Here is a 15,930-nt window from a genome sequence, read left to right on the forward strand (position 1 = left end):
AAAAAAGTGTGGTTTGTATTAACTTTATCAAAAACTTTGTCCTTTCATAGTGTACAATTCTACTCCCGACACTTGCCATCATTAGGTTGTTAGGCAATTGAGGTGGCTAAGGTCAACGTTGGGTGATTTAGGCGGCTTTGCGTAACTTTGGGTCCCAAAGTAAACCTTATCTTATCTGTCGAGCAGGCTTCATTTTCTGAGCAGCCAAGATTTTCCGTTATGTTCACAGGCATCCGAAACTCACGATTCAAGGAATAGATCGAATAAAATGATTTATGTAAGCGTATGAGTGATTTATACTTTAATTTCATAATGGCAGGCTTCTACAAAACTACACTGTAGAAGAGGAGGGAAGCCTTCTCATATCGACAAGACATCTTTGATCACATAGCGGACAAAAAAGAGTTTTATTTTTTATTATTTTTTTTATTCATTTCAAAAGAAAAAAAATGCACAAATATAACGTATAAATATACAACGGAAATATACAATATACATATACAAGAAAAAAAACTTACAAGTACCGTAAAAACCTGCAGATAAGCCGCACCTTTTTTCAAAAGGACAATTGACAAAGAATTTATCTAAAAGTAGTGGGCTGGTGAGTTATAACTCATGAACTTGAATCATTCACTTTCAAAACCAGATGGACAATCCAAATTATAGAGGCAAGAGGCTGACAAGCAAAGTGAAGATTATAACAATTGTAAGTAACGTTCAACAAATCTAATCTAATCTCGATGAAAGCAAATTTAACCCGATTCAAACAGCTTTTTTTGGCTGTTTTAAGTGCGTGAATGTCTATACCAAGAATCATCGTGTTTAGTTTTCTTTTTAAAGCTTAAAGTCTTTTTTATTAAGCATGTCTGCTTCAGCTAAGAGCTTTTAAATAACAGTGACTAAATTGTGTAAACAACTTTTATTACAGTAACTGAAACTTGTTGAATTGATTTCACTAGAATTATTTTTTAAGGCAACCATGGAGGACTCAACTGGAAAGAGCAATGAAGGGGGAGTGAATCAACTGGCAGAAAAACAAAAGAAAAGGAAGCAGTCAAAAAATCAAGTATGTGGATAAATTTAACAACTTCGTCTACAATAATTGGACAGTTATTGATTTGAGTGGTTAGAGCGGTTTTCTCCTGAGTTTCCAAAGCAATTTGTGTTTACTTTGGTATTACCACCTCAAAAACCAAAACCAATCGTGAATTATAAATGATTTCCTTTTTCGCAGTTCGCTATTTCGAAATGTAAAAGTCATAAATACTGCACAGGCTACGATGAAACTAACCTAGCCGGAGAATGTGCAAACTGCAGTTGCACCGTATCAATGCACACAATTGCTGACTACGGTAAGCCTTGCTTTCACATTTAACTTATTTCATTGGGCAAAACATTTTTTAGATATTTTCACGTCAATTGGGAGAATTATTTTGTTTTATTAGAAGAGTCCCTTCCAAATTTTCTGTGACATACCTATGTGAACCTAGCGATCTGAGTAAAACTCTTCCCTGGAGCTACTGTATTCTATATTGTTGGCTTCATCAACGGCCCTTCCCTTCGGCCTCGCTCTGCTGTTTGTAGTTATGACGGTTTTCTGATGCAACCATGGCAACTCTACCCCTATGCATTCATGTTATTTTGCTTCAGTTCCCAAATTGATTTCAATATGGTTGGGCTGCATGACTGGATTGTGTTATGCCGTGCTATTAATCTCAGTAGCGCACTGTAACTGGTTTGCCTTAAGGGTTGAGTACCTTGTGATTGGGTGTCTTAGAGTTGGCATTTTCATTATCTTCTCACAGAGTCTCTGCCTGCAGCAATGGCCACTATATCATTACTGGCTGGGGACGACGGCGATGCTTCAAACATTGGTGAGATTATATGCTTTCTCCGAGACTCAAGAGATAAAATTACTACAAAGTGATATATCCAGCTAGTTCGTAAGTACCCCACTAAAATGAAAATGTCAAGGGGTTAAAAATTACTAATGGTAATGGGCTCCTGACCATGCGTAGTAATTCCATTCTCGGTGGGTTTTGTTTGTTTCATTGGAATGTTTGGAGTGCATCTTTTAATGGGTCAAGAATTCAAAATATCATGCCGATAAGGAAAGGGAGGATAGAACAAGCCTTACACTGAAAACATAATAACAACCATATGAAAAACAGCACTGAAAACAAGGGCAAAACCATGTAAAAACAGTGAAAATGTGCAGCAGCTCCTACATGTACATACACCAGCGTACGTACATCCCTTATCTGCAAATCTTTCTTCTTCTACATTAGACAATGATATTAAGAGCATGTGAAGTACCTTCAGTAATGATTTCATAGAAACTATTTTCTTGCTAATTTTTGCGGAAAAGAAAAAACTTTATATGGCTAGGATGATCAAGGATATTTAATCTGATGGCTGGTTTTCTATGAATCATACTTTAAAAGTTGCCTGCAATATAGGAGTAAAGAGGAAGTCAGACAACAAATGGGAAAAGTAGTTTAATACTTTAGTTAAAAATTATATTTTAATTCTTTCTGTGAGTTATACTTTCATTCTTTTCTTCTTTTCATGCTCCCAGACTTCTACTTCTACACTACTATAAGTCTCTCCAGATCATCTCCAAACGGCTTTGTCAATGCTGGCTCCTGATTGAGCAGAAAAAGTCCTTTGTCTTATTCTGCCCAATAACCAAACAGTAACTTTTCTAGACAAAAACAAATACTTTTTTTTTTGAAGATACTAATAAAGGAAGTCTTTCAGATAAAAAATATGTTGTGATGTCTATGCAAAATAATGTGACTGTGGACAAAAGTGCCCACAGAACTTGGAAGATTTTAAAGTTGTCCCTTTGATGTAAAAGAAATGTAAAATAGGGTGAAAGAAGAGCTTTAAGTTTTGCTAAAGGAGTTTCCAAAAAAAATATGTACAAGTGCTGAAAACAAGAAAGTTTTGTTTCGAACGTCAACCAAGTAACATGACTGTTTCAACGACAGCTAAATAGAAGAGACAGTCTTAAAGTAAAAGTTTTTGTTTTATCTATCACATACCTGCTTGTGCAAGAATGCATGTAGCAGGAAAAAGACTTCCAAGAGTGAAAGTTGTCCTTGCAAAAATGCAAACTTGAGCTGCTGTTGTAATTGCAAAGTGTGGAACCAAGAAACTTGCATGTAAAATAAAGTAGTGGTTGTGGAGAACAGAAATCCAAGTCCTTTTGCACGCCACCAGGAACAACCAGGCAAATGCTGAGAGAGAGAGATAAAAGATGAAAAGTGGTGACTTAGAAGCGCCCAAAAAGTAGAGTCGAAAAAGCACAGCAGTTGATATTGATTATTTAAAGGAAAAGGCTGACAAGGAGACTGTTCCGAAAAAGCAAGAAGTGGAACTAAGGAAGAAAAAGCAGGAAACCACGATGGAGAAGGAGAAGAACCAGCATCAAGAAAACTTTATCTCCACTATGGTTCAACAAAAACAGCAACAGATGACGATGAAGAATCAACAGCAGAAACAGACACAGGCATTCTTTGCTTTTATGGAAAAAAATTTAAGTTTGTTTAGTGAAATTTAAGTTTGTTGGTTGGTTTTAAGTTGTACCTGTTCTTTTTATCTTGTTCATTTGACATGGAGCGGAAGGCATCCAAACATTCGTGCAAAAATCATGACATAGTAGAGAAGAACTTTGTTGCATTCAATTTACACGCAGGAGGCCCTGGTGTTCATCATTGATTGCAAGGTAATTAATTGCAACATTAAAATGTCTGATAACAACTGTTATATTACAGGTGTAAGGTTAGTGACATAAACATTTTTTTAGTGTTAAGCTTTTACCTTCATTATTCATTTCATGCAACTTCAAAAAGCTGCGAAATAACATTGAGAAAAGCAACGTGTTCAAGAAGCCCTGCTGTCTTACAAGTGGAAGTAAAAGAACGCTTTGGTCCCAGTCAGTAGAAGCCTTCAACTTGGACCAAAACAGCATGATGATCAACATCCATGAAAAACTCACCAAGCAGCATTTTCACCTAGATCCTGCAGAAAAAATGTGGAACCATCTTGCTGAAGATGGATGTTAAATGGATGTTTGTTAAACGGATGTTACACCTCATGTAGGTAAATTGAAATAATTTTTTCATCTTTTGTCAGCTATTTACTTGCCTGCATAAACTTCGAACAAAGTAAAAATTACACTTTATTTCCATTGACCCTTGACGTAAATGGTCATGTTATGAATGTGCACCCTCTCTGGCGTTAGGTAAGTATCGTAAAAAACAAGTAAATGTGTACAGTGTATACTGAAAGACAACAGCTGGACAAAGCAGGACGGCAATTAGCATGGAGTGGGCATGTGCAATAAAGGCAACATGAGAAAAATTACTTCTGGTCAGCCGTCGAGGTATCTTGAAGTCCCTAATGACTCAACACTTCTAGTAGTACCAGACTGTTATATTGTCTACATTTATGCCAAGAAGTTTGACGAGTGTTATCCTGCATACAAACAAAATAAAAATTTTGTATAACAGGACATTATGTTACAACAGCAAAGGCCACTATTGATGTTAGTATAAATGCAATAAAGGTGGCTTGTAATAGTTTGGTCAGAATTAGACATGCCAGTCTTTGATATTCTATCACAGCTATACCAATAATGTTAAGGAAAATCTTTTAGCACAAACGTAAACAACATTTACCAATGAACAATTTGAGGTCATAGTGACGTCAAAATCTGTTTCCATGGCAACGTCATATGAGGTTAAAGATACACTATTTTGGACCTTTCGAGGCTAATAACTCAAAAACTACTCGGTGAAAGTGATTCTTTTTTACATATTTTTATCCGACTGACAAAATAAACATTTTTGCAAAATTTTTAAAGAAATCTGTCAAAAGGATTCGGAGCTACGTTATTTTTGCATAAATTTAAGGTGGCTCTGAACATTTCTGACATAATTTTTTTTTAAAATTGTCAGATTGTTTCTTTTGTCCTTTAGACAAAAATATATGAAAAATAAAAACTTTTACCGTATAGTTTTAGAGTTATTAGCCTCAAATGGTCAAAAATAAGGTATCTTTGATTACTTTTGTAGTTGCCATGGCAACGAATTTTGGCGTCACAGTGACTCCAATTTGTTTATTAGTCAAAACCTTTACAAGGATGTTCTAAAAGTTAAACCTCAACATTACAGGTGTAGCAGCAATAGAATGCCAAAGAGAGGCATATCTAAACTACTAGAGCCACCTTAAGACTAACTAATTGATAGTGACTTTGAACATGGCACTATGTGACCAGGTATGATTACATTATTTTGGTTGATTTCCAGTTGTCATGTGGTTGAAATTGTTGGACATCCACATGCCAATGAGAAGGCAACAATTGATTAAAAGTGACCTTTATTTTGGCTCTTAATTGTCCTGTTTATTCCTCACTTTCATTTTAATTCTCTCAAGTGTTTGTGTGTTGCCCAGTCAGCCATTTGAAGCTACAGTTGAACCTCGCTAATTCGAACTCGGTTATTTCGAATTCCCCCTTAATTCGAACTAAAACCCGTTTCCCTTGGGTTTGCCCTGCAGTCATTTACTATCGGCTATTTCGAACTCCCGCTATTTCGAACTATTTTTTGTTTCCCCTGACGGTTGGAAATAACGGGTTCAACTTGATTATTTCATTTTGCTTCTCTTCTTAATCACCGCCCTTCGAGCGGCCCAATCTGGCGGATCTCCCTGCTCAGCTCCAAAGACAGCTGCAGGTCGCATTTCAAAATGCTCGACTACAGGACCTCATTCTGCATCGAATCGGTCTGTGTCCGGAGCCAAAAATCAGTCTTTGTAGACCGGTCAGGCAGATCCGACGACAACATCAATGATCTTTCTTTACTGTCAGACCACGAGGATGCATTGTCGGGCAAGGACTCTGACCCTGACATACTCATCCAGCCGCAGGGACCGTCGCAAAGCCTTCAAAGCGGGTCCGAGTTTCTGTACAAGCGGCCCTGGCCAACCAAAACAACGGAGCTCTGAGTCGCTCTACGCCTGGATTAACCACTCCAGCATGTCTTCCTATGCCTGGTTTGGCTACTCCATATGGCCTAAATCGTCCTTTGAACAGAACACTCAAAGATCGTATTCCGCAGGGTGAGTACATTGACTTTTCTGCTTTACTTCCCGACTCGATCCACCACGCCCAGCACCCCGACATTCAATTTGGTTGGCGAACTCATCCCCATGCCCCGGGGGTTACCTGTTTTACTATGGTACATTAACGTAAGCCGTGATCCATAGTTTTCAAAAAGAATAGATGCCTTCACAATGTACATGATTGTCATTGTGGCTGCCTACCCTCGGAGATTCCTCGAGCTGTTGAAATAACAGCAGATCATCAGCTTGGCGGCCACCAAATTTAAGGCTTTCGCTTGGCTGTCCTACGACGAACAGTTCCATTGCCGGGCAGCTCACTGTTTGACACTGAGTTGGGATAAGATTGCTTACATTCTCTGGCCTGGCCAGCCCTCACTGCTCCAGTCCTCACCACCTCCAGAGAGACTGCCCTTTAGCTGACCCATCCCGTCGCCACACAGGTAACTCCCACTTCTATTACTTCAATGGGACTTCCGGACGCTCACGTCGCTCCTATCCATTCCCACACATCTGCAGCCGGTGCAGTTCCACCAGCCATTCCCTCTCCACCTGCCCAAAGCAGTCTGGAAGCAATAAATGAAGCAAGGACCAGCCACAGCCTTAAGAAGTAACAGGGCTGCTGCATCCTCTCCTATTGAGATCGACCGCCTACATCATGAACTTTGTTACCTCTTTAATTCATAATTTATGGTTTGGGGCTCGAATTGAGTACACTTGTCCTCGTAAACCCTGGTTCTCCTGTAATTTGATTTCTGCTTCCCAACACCCTGAAGTGGTTTCATCTAATTTAGCTAAAGAGATTAAGATGGGCAGAGTACCAGGCCCTTTACTTTCGTCCCCTCTTACTGACCTTCAATGTCACCCAGTGGGTGTTGTTCCTAAGAAACATTCCTCTGAATGGCATACCATTTACCATCTTTGGTACCCAGCGGAGGATATCATCAATGACCACATACCAAAGGATCTGTATTCCCTCCAGTATGTCGGGATTGACGATGCCATCCGACTTCTCCAAACTCTGAGTCAGGATTTCTTCATGGCTGACTGACCTAATGTCAGCCTTTCATTTGATCCCCATTCACCCAGATGACTGGAACCTCCTGGGTATTTATTGGCAATCAAATTCTATGTGGACCTCTACCTCCCCTTTGGGCTCCGCAGTGCTCCATACATCTTTAATCAACTGTCCGACGCCTTAGAATGGATCCTGAAGCACAATTACGGGGTTCACAACATTCTCCACATATTAGATGATTTTTTCATAGCTGAACCCTCAACACTACACTGTCTCCAGAGTTCCACCACCCTACTGAAGGTGTTCATGACAGCCAAAGCCCCAGTAGTTACCTCTAAGACTTTGACTTTGTTTTTGCTTGTGTTTGTTATTTCTTTGCATGCCAATACTATTGTCCGATCCAGCACTAGCTTATGGAGCTGGGTAGATAAGTGAGGCTTTTGAAGGGCACACAATACAAACCCATTATCCATTACGCCAAACTTTGAGTTGTGTGTTTTAATTTTAAGGGGGACAAAGACATTAATTTTTTCTAAGTCAAGTAGATTAAGGCCTGGTTCCCATGACTTTTTTCTGTATATTTCATAAATTTGTCTATAACTTCGTTAAAATTTGGCTGATTTCAGTAAAACTTTGCCCAATGTTGGAACTTCACTTGTTACATTAAACTATGACGTTAAGTAACTGGGGTGTTATCTGATACTTTCAAAAACCGGTAAATTAAGCGCGAAAATAGCCGTGTGCCATTACGAGGAAATTCCCACTATATATTCTTAAGAAAACAATCGATAAATGCCTCACTCAGATCTGTGGAATAATAAACTCGATAAATACACTCGGAATGAGTGTAACAGTTGTCTTATTTTTAACAGGCATTCGATCGTGTTTGATTGAGTTCCGATTTCGTAGTGTTTTCAAAGATTTGTACAAGATATGGCCTAAATTTCATTTGGTTCCTAGCTGAAATAAAGAGAATGGTGCTAGAGGAGTTCAAAATACGCAATTTTGTGAATAAATAATTCCGTGTAATAGTGGGAAATCGAGAAACTCGCTACCGCGAATTCAGTTCTTTGGCCGCCATTTTCTCACGCGAGACTACCGTTGGTTCAGTTGCCATGGATGGACATTAGTCAATTAGCTTTCCGAAAAGAGTTTACGAGGCTAGGCCGCGAAGTCAAAACATGGCGGCAAAAGCTGTTCGCAAGGCTGGAAGAACAAGTAAATTTGAAGGCCATAACGCTGTACTTACGCTTTTGAAACACATGAAATTCTGCAGAGGTAAGGCACAAATCCGTATCTTTCAAGTAAAACAGAAGTGACACAATAACGACAACAACAACCTGTAGTGCTAGTGAAGTACTATTAAAAGTTCATAATAATAGAGCCTATTTCAATATTTTCTTTAGTTGAGGAGAGAAAACGCGGGATATCTTTAACTAAATTTGTAACACTATCTCCTACGGTATAAAATTACACAAATATATTATAGTTTGCGCGCAATATTCAAAAGTTTTCAACGTGCGCCTTCTTGTGGCTAGATCACAACGTTGCAAATACAGGCGAGAAAAGAAAGGAGTTTTAGCGAGAAGACAATGACTGCAATATTTAGCTGCGGGTTTTCCAGGGTGGCCGTCAAAGAAAGCTTCCATAAACCTGGGAGTGTGGCTAAAGAGAGTAATCCCGTTCAGCGATGGAAAAACTACTTCGAGTTGCTGGATGAATCAGCGCGGGCAAAATTGGCCGTGGAGAGGACACTGTATATGAAAAAGTCCAAAATCATTTACGATTTATTTCGGAAAATGAACTCTCAGAACAGGAATAAGTACCTCCACCACTTTTCTCTTGCAAAATGGAAGGCACTACCAGAATCCCAAAAATCAGAGCACACGATGTTGAACTGTGACGCCTGTCAAGTACATCACTTTGCTGTGCAATCTCTCTTTCCAAACGCTGCCAAGCTAAAGCCACAAAGGCTAGTTCAAGATGCCCTTGCTCAAAATGAAAACAAGCTTAACAGCAAAGTGAAGCCAACACAAAAAGCTATTAAATCAGCAGTAAAGCATATTTATTCCAAAATTGATGCGCCATTTCAGAAAGTTTTTAAAGTTAGCTTTGCTGAAGCTCAAACAAATGTATCTGAGCTTGACCTTCAGGCAAAGAAGAACATGATCCAAAAGAAACACGAGCGTCGACAACAGGCTTGCCAAGAAAAACAGAAGGTCGAGGAGGTATGGTCCAAACGTGACACCGACACCATGTTAGCGACGAGGCAGTCGTACAGTCAGCGGGCCAGACAGAGGAACACTCTTTTCTTTGAGACCACGGACGAAGCTGTTGCAAGGGTCGGGAAATGGAAGAGACAGGAAGAGGGCGGCAAAAGAAAGAAAAAACGCCATTCTCCGCCACCAAATCAGGTCAACTTTGACAAGGAAAACCTCCTGAAAGAAGTAACAAACATGAAAGATGGTGAAAAGGTAAGTTTACTTTCTGTGCTATAGAAATTTATTCAATACATGCACGGTGTATGGGAGAACTATGGAAAAAAGGACCATGTAATATTCAAAATCTTAAACTAAAAAAGGGTCAGCTGTACCCTGGCCACTGTAGCTAGCCACAGCTAGCCAAAGAACAGGCAACAAGAAAGAATATTGGCAAGCGAAGCAAGCTGAGTAGAGCATAATAAAAACAACAATAATAATAATAATAATAATAATAATAAAACCGAGTAGAACCTGGGGCGGGGGCAGGGGTACCCCTACCCGTACCACACCCCATACTGTGTTAACTGATATCCTTTTACCCTATTCCACACTAAGGAGCCTCTTTTCTGTTCAGGCTAATAGGCAGCCCACATGACCAGAGCTGACCTCTTCATGCATAATGACTTGTGATAACTTGAACCTTCAAGGAAAATCCAAAATGGTTCAAGTTATCGGGGGGTTGAGTTATCAAGAACTATCACACTTGTTCAATTATTACACTGAAGTAAACAACTTCTACCAGTAATTGATGAAATATAAACTATTCCTTAGATCAACTATTCAGACCTTTCAAGAAGGTATGGTCTAGCAGAAGTGAGGCTAGGAAACATGGTGGTGAAAGAGTACCTGGAAAACGAAGGCGTCAATTTACAACGTTTACAACAGCTTCACAAAAACAACCGAAAGCCAAGGTTTAGGCTGAATAAGTTGGTTGGAGGAGACATCTCTGTTCCTGTACTCAGAACAAACAAAGAAATCAAAGAAACTTTAAAGGTAAAAACTTGTGTTAATATGTTCTTAGTTCATAAATACTAGAAAATGCCTCTAATGGAAACAATTATTATCAACAGTTGTCCATGTGCAAGAACCACTTTATCAATCCTTCCTGGCTTTGATTTAAAAATAAAGGGAAAAAGTCACAAGATTATTATGTATGTAATAACTACTTTTCATTTAATATTAAATATAAATATATATAATATAATCATATAATAGCATGTTATAACTATAATTATTAATATCATTATTATTCTTACTATTATTATAATAGGACAAACTTGACTCAGGTGAATACATAATTGGGGAACTGGTTGTGCCAAAGAAATACAGAAAGTTGGTATTAAAGAGTGATGGCTCCCTCCAGGAGGTGGAATTTACAGTTTCTGCCAGGAAAATTCCACTCTTAGAAATAAGGAAATGGGAACTCCAAAGGTGTGAAGACCTTGGAATAGTACGTGGTCATTTGGATACAGAGTATGAAGTAATGTCTGATGGGGAGGTCAAGCAACGATTAAAAAGGATTGGTGAATGCACCCAGCTAGATGAGGAGGATTTCAGTCCCAGGCAAAGGAAAGAACTCCTCATAAGCTTTAAAGGCTATATAATCTTTACTTGCGAACTGCAGGAGTCGTGCAGGCCCGTCAACATTTATTAAACGGAAACCACGCAGCGCGGACTTATTTGACCTCTACACACTTCCTTGGCCACAATCTTACGGCTTTATTCAATACATTATGCCTCCAAATAATAACAGTACCCTCAGATAGAAGTCAGAAGCAAATAAGGTTGAAAGACCGAACTCAACATAAAACGGCAAAGGTTACAAATGTCACAAACGTAGGAGTCGTGTAGGCCCCAACGGTCAAGGAAATAAAAGAAACAAAATTAGGGGATCTGTTTGGTCCAACAAAAGATGTTCTTAGTGACGAAAAAAGAAAAAAAGGAAGGAAAAGGATGCAAAAACTGAAAACCAAGGAAGAGAGAAGACGATGTAGGAACCAAGGAAATAATGACAAGGACAAAAAAAAGCTAGGCATTCGCAATTCAACTGGAAGTCCAATACTTCCAACTTCAAATCTTTCCAGGGTCGCTCGTTTCTCGACCGCTGGTCAAGTGGAATGGAAACCCTCCGTGTATCACCCATAAATGTAATACCAACCATAAAATTGTATGTAATAAAAATTGACCATAAATGTAATAACTTTTAACCACAAATGTAATAAATCCACAAACCATAAATGATCAGTAGCACGCTTGTCACGCACAATTGGAAAAATCAGAGGTTTGCTAAAATCACTTAAGAATATCTCTGCGCGCAATAACCAGATTTGCCTGAGACTTTCCAAAATTGTTACAAATATGTTATGGATAGTTTTGGGCGAAACAAAAGTAAAATAAAGGATCTAAGAAAAAAAAAGAATCTGAGCCGATTTTCAAAGTTAGCGACCAAAACATGGCGTCACGCGTAACACGCACAGGGTTTACAATTCAACATTTTCCCGTTTTTGCGAAGTTTTGTTTCGTTTATAGCCGAAAAACTTAACAGAAAGTAAAAATGGTTTTGTTATCAAATGATTGGCAAACAGAATATGGGAAAATATTGTTAACTATTTCTTATTATCAACGAAAGTGTTCACCATATGATGCGTCACGCTTTAGGTCTTGAGAGAGACAGAACATTTTAAATTTAATGTGCGGTTCGTAATTTATGTTTAACAGAATATTTTAACCTCAAAATGTAATGCTCATTAGTTGATTTTCACTTCCCCTTAATTTTAAGCGCTTAAATCGAAACGTTGTGGAGATATTAATTTTTTTGCGGCGTTCTAAACAGTCAGCAAGTGGTGCAATGATAATTTGGTCGCCCAATGTTTTTCGCTGTGTTGTTTACAGTGAATGATCTGGAGTTTGTCAATGTTGACATAAGCGGAATGCTCACACGGCAAGCTAAATTTTGGAAGCAAAAGCGATCGAATACTTTGAAAGCCGACGAAAATATTGGCCATTAAGTTTGTTCTAAACACTGGGACGGCAAATTCGATCCTGGCGAAGGTAAATGATCGAATTTCAACGCTCTCGCTGCTTCGAAGCCTTCGTTCGCTTCGAAACCATTGTAAGTTCACAGAATCAATCAGTATTGTTTTAGATTTCCTTATTAGGAAGTTAAATATTGCAAAAGGTCAGAAAATGAGCGGGAAACTCATTCATGCACGTCTGCGTCGTCCTGTATGTCATAATCAAGTTTTGGTGTTGTTCGCAAGCACGAGGCCGTGAAATTAAATTCGAAAATAATGGATTCTGGAGTTTCTAGGATTCAGATGTGGCGAGAACAAAAGAAGAAGGAAAGACAAGAGAAAAGAAGGGCTCATTATGAGAAAAACAGGGAGAAGATCATCGCAAAGGTCATTGACGGCAGAAGGAACAGAAGGAAATGTCAAGAAGAGAAGAGCGGACGATCTTTGAGAAACAAAAATATCTCAGTCAAAGATTCCACAAAAAAACATCGGCGGGAAAGAAAGCAGAAGAAGACAGCTTTGGAAAATAGAGAGAGACTCGAGAAAAAAAGAAAGATGGCTAGAGAACGAAGTAAGAGATACCGGCAGAAAAAGAAAGACCAAAATACACAGGTTCAAGCAGAAGCCATGCTGCTCGAAGTTCCCAGAACGCCGTTCCAAAACAGGATGGCAAAGAAACGTGCTGTTGGATGTGTAAAAGAAACTCTCCCAGATACCCCGGAGAAAAAAGCCGAAATAATGGCAGCTTTATCAGAAAGTCCACGGACAAGGAAAGTACTAGAGAAACGCGGACTAATCAAAACACCAGAAGAGGAGAAAGAAGTAGTTGCACTAAAAGCGCTTGCTAGCGACCTCGCTCAAGGCCTTAAAGCCGTCAAAAATGACAAGTCAAATAAAGGGAGAGCTGCACTTGGAGCGGCAAAATCACTTTCCTTTGGCCAAAACGTCAAAAAGAGCAGAAGCCAGAAAACACTTGCAAAGCTCATAGCCTTGGATCGAAGAAGTATTAGGTCAGGAATTGAGAAACATGAAATGATTTTAAAAGGCGAGGAGCCCAGCTGGCTTGCAACGAAACGAAAAACCAGGCGGGATGCAATAACTGAAGAAACAAAAGAGATCGTTTATGATTACTGGAAAATTGTGGCAAGTAGGCCGACAGGCAACAAGAAAGATTTGATTAGAAAACGCGTTGGAGTGAAAACGTGGGTGGAACATCCGAAACACGTGCTTGAAAAAACCCAAACGGAAGCTTACATAGAGTTTACATCAATGCACCCGGAGATAAAGATATCCCAGTGAAAATTTGAAAATCTGAAGCCTTATTTTGTTCGTGGGGCAAGGGAGCGAGATAGACAGACTTGCATGTGTCGTCAGCATGTTGAACTTCAAATTGTTTTCAAAGACTGCATGAAGTTTAGGAAGAAAGTGTTTGATGCAAGTGTAGAAGATAATGAAGCGGTTACAGAAGTATATTCTTCGGTTGGAAATATTATTGAACAGACACTTTGCCCCAAAGCTGAAAATCAAAATTATCATAAATTGAAATGCTTGAAAAGGGAGTGCAAAGACTGTGGAGTTGACAAGTTGGTTTTGCTGCCAGAGGAGAAAGAAGGTGCTGGCAACCATGAAGTGAAATGGAAACGGTATGAATATATTCCAACTGGAAAGTTGACTGCTGATGGAAAGGAAATGAAGAAAATAGCCCTTGTAGAGAAGAACACAGGACCCAAGGAACTGTTTGATTATTTCATGCAGCTGTTAGGACAGTTTCCTTACCATTCCTTTCTTGCTAAGTGGCAACGTGAACAGCTGGATTCCCTTCTCGAAAATCTTCCTCTGGATCAAGCTATGTGCATCCATGACTATTCTGAGGGTTATGCCTGTCGTTTTCAAGACGAAATTCAGTCCCAGTACTTTGATGTGAACAAAGTTAGTCTTCATGTAACAATTCTGTACAGGCATTCAACTGCTGAGGCTGATGGTATCCAGAGCACAGAAGAGGAACCAGCAATCTGCAAAGAGCACTTGTTTGTGATCTCCGATGATGCCACCAAGGATCAAGACTCTGTCCTTCACATCCAAAAGTTAATTTCAAAGTATTTAGAAGAATCAAAGTGCACCATCAGAAAAATGCATGAATTTACAGATGGATGTGCAGGGCAGTACAAGAGCCGGCACTGTTTGGGTGACTTGTCATGTTCCCTGGCAGCCCTTGGATATACAGTACACCAAAATTACTTTGCTACATCCCATGCAAAGGGAGAACAAGACGCTGCTGGCTCCCATGTCAAACAGAAGGCTACCTCAGCAGTTATTTCCAGAAAAGCAACTCTATCAAATGCTAAAGATCTTTGTGACTTTCTAAGAGATAACTTCTCTGAGCCAGCTGCATCCTCTTTTCCTGCTAGGCAGAAGTCTGTGCAGCTTAAGAGGCGTGTCTTCTTCTATTTGCCCTCTACTGGTGATCTGAGTGTTGCACGCAACCGGGACGATGGAAAATTCTGCAGTGTAAAAGGCATCCGACAATTTCACTCTGTGAGGACTTGCAGTGAACAGCTGAAAGTCTTCACAAGAGAAAGATCTTGTTACTGCCATGATTGCATTATTGAGAATTTTGGCAACTGTGAAAATAAGGAATGGGTGGATGACTGGAAGGAGATTGCACTGTCAAGAGAGCCGTCAGGTACTACAACCAGAGCTACAGAAGATGCAGGCACCATTGAAGGGGTTACAAACTTGCCATTCTCTTTGTGCACTTCTCACTTCAGGAGACAGGACTCGTGCATCAAGTTAGTATTTTAACCCAGAAACCAAAACCCATAAAATTATGGTCTGCGAACATTGAGAAAGTACCCAACTATGATTAAAACGTCTATATACCAGGGCGTTTGAAATACTGGCATTCCATCCATTTGGAGGAGCTTGAGGTTCTCTTTGAGTCAAGACGAATTCAGTCAAACATCACTTTACAAGGAATATGCCTGCTATAACTTTTGTGGTTACTGGCTCTTTAAGTAAAGCCAGTAACTCTATGTCGACGGCTCTGTAAGATAGATAGTTCGTCCGTGACTTTTTTTATTTGTGTAACCGCTGGCCGAAACGTACTGAAAATGTATGGGACATTGCAGGCTCGTTTTCCCATGTCCATTTGACCAAACAAGAAAATGGTGTCCCTTTCAAGGCAATGTTTTTCTCCGTTAACGATTAAAAGACATCTTTTGAAGTCTAGAATCGAAGGAAATGAATCTGAAGAATACTCGACAGCAGAAAAAAGTGGACATTTACAATCCCAGACAATACCTCTTGGGAAGGTTGCACATATACACCGCAATTTCAAAAATTTCGACATAAATGTAGTCTCTAGGTACCTACACAAGATGTTTGGCCCCCCTCTCCCCCATATCAATGTTGAAGTATTTCTGAACATAATGATAGACAATATGCTGTGATTGAGGTCTGTAGGTAGACTTCAACATTGAATGAGGGGGGAGGGGAGCGAAAACTTGACGAC

At 39.4% G+C, this 15,930-nt stretch overlaps 1 long non-coding RNA gene and 1 pseudogene across 1 annotated transcript in view; one reads left to right on the forward strand and one right to left on the reverse strand.

Moving 5' to 3' along the window:
- Positions 1-8,533: 8,533 nt before the first annotated feature.
- LOC144652364 (uncharacterized) overlaps positions 8,534-15,930 on the reverse strand; it is a 110,394-nt gene continuing 102,997 nt past the window's right edge. The window contains exons 3-4 of the long non-coding RNA XR_013570507.1: positions 10,252-10,357; positions 8,534-9,582 (exon numbers count right to left, since the gene is read on the reverse strand). This is a non-coding gene — a long non-coding RNA (uncharacterized LOC144652364). The remainder of the gene's footprint in view (positions 9,583-10,251; positions 10,358-15,930) is intronic.
- Positions 10,444-15,221, forward strand: LOC144647870 (uncharacterized; annotated as a pseudogene).

Source organism: Oculina patagonica, chromosome 4 (assembly GCF_052425735.1).
Source record: "Oculina patagonica isolate OP01 chromosome 4, crgOcupat, whole genome shotgun sequence".
In the NCBI taxonomy this organism is placed as follows: Eukaryota; Metazoa; Cnidaria; class Anthozoa; order Scleractinia; family Oculinidae; genus Oculina; species Oculina patagonica.